The sequence below is a fragment of the Humulus lupulus genome, chromosome 2 (assembly GCF_963169125.1).
Source record: "Humulus lupulus chromosome 2, drHumLupu1.1, whole genome shotgun sequence".
NCBI classification, from domain to species: Eukaryota; Viridiplantae; Streptophyta; class Magnoliopsida; order Rosales; family Cannabaceae; genus Humulus; species Humulus lupulus.
The window spans coordinates 93,227,967-93,229,374 of NC_084794.1; the positions used below are offsets into that span (position 1 = coordinate 93,227,967).

General features: G+C 39.1%; 1 non-coding gene across 1 annotated transcript; it reads right to left on the reverse strand.

Moving 5' to 3' along the window:
- Positions 1 to 875: 875 nt before the first annotated feature.
- On the reverse strand, positions 876 to 982 carry LOC133820549 (small nucleolar RNA R71). The gene has a single exon (XR_009886956.1). It is a non-coding gene; the product is annotated as a small nucleolar RNA R71 (small nucleolar RNA).
- Positions 983 to 1,408: the final 426 nt, after the last annotated feature.

A 1,408-nucleotide genomic window follows, 5' to 3' on the forward strand; every position in this document is an offset into this window, starting at 1 on the left:
CTTAACTACTGTTTCTACAATTTATATTTTCTTCTGTCTTTTTACAAGAATCAAAGTTTAATTGACCAAATAGAAATAAAAAGATTAATTGATTGGTAATTGGTGATTCAGTCCTTGAGGACGATACTTGGTTTTACCAAGATTATTACTGAATTGCGATACAAACACTTGCGTAGCAATAAATTTTTGCAACAAGTTTTAGGCGCTGTTTCCGGGGACTGAAAACTATCAATATCAGTCTAATTAATTTTATTTCTAATTTGGTTGCTTTTTTGTCTTGTTTCTAATTTGTTTCAGGTGCGTTTCTTTGTCAATTTCAGGTAGTTTTGTTATATGCGTAACAGAAGAGGAGCAAGTAGTCTTGTTCCTTTTAATCCTGAGATTGAGAAGGCTTGCAAACAAAACATAAGAAACAAGAGGTTGGCTCGTCAGACTGTGGAGATGGCACAAAATGATGGGAATAATGAGGTTCCTGAGGTTATTCAAGGTCAGCCTTAAAATCCTGTTGCAAGGAGACTGAGAGACTATGTACTACCCACTGTAACGGGAGTACAAAACTGTATAAGACCGCTGGCTATGGAGGCCAATAATTTTGAGATTCAGTCAGCGATCTTCCAAAATGTGTAGTCCACTGTCCAATTTGGTGGTTTTCCTTCTGAAGACCCCCATATGCACTTGGCGAATTTCTTGGAGTTGTGTGATACCTTCAAATACAATGGGGTCATGATGATGCTAGAAGGTTGAGACTCTTCCCATTTTCTCTATAGGAGAGAGCTAAGAGCTGGCTTAATTCGCTGCAGACAAACTCTATTAATACGTGACAAGACCTTGCTTAGAAATTCTTGGCCAAGTTCTTCCCTCCCTCGAAGGTTGCTAAATTGAGGGAAAAAATTAATAACTTCTATCAGATGGATGGGGAGTCATTATATGATGCTTGGGAGCGTTTCAAGGAGCTATTGAGGAAATGTCCCCATCATGGTATAGAAAAGTGGATGTTGGTCCACAATTTTTACAACGGGTTGTGTGGTACAACAAGAACAATTATTGATGTTGTAGCTGGTGGGGCATTCATGAGTAAGAGTTCCAACGAAGCTTATGAACTGTTAGAGGACATGTCCACAAACAATCATCAGTGGTCTGATGAGAGGTTATCTAGGGTTAGAAAGGTAGCTGGGGTACATGAACTTGATGCAATTACTGCTCTGACAGCACAAGTGGCCTCGTTGACAAAACAATTGCAGCAAAATATTGTGTTTGCTAATGCGATTCAGATGGCAGCTAGATGTGAAATTTGTGGTGGTTCTCACTCTTTCATCAGTGTCCTGCTAGTAATAATAATAACATTCCTATGGACCAAGCTCAGGTTCAAGCTGTGGGAAATTTTCAGAGGCCATTCAACAATCCATTT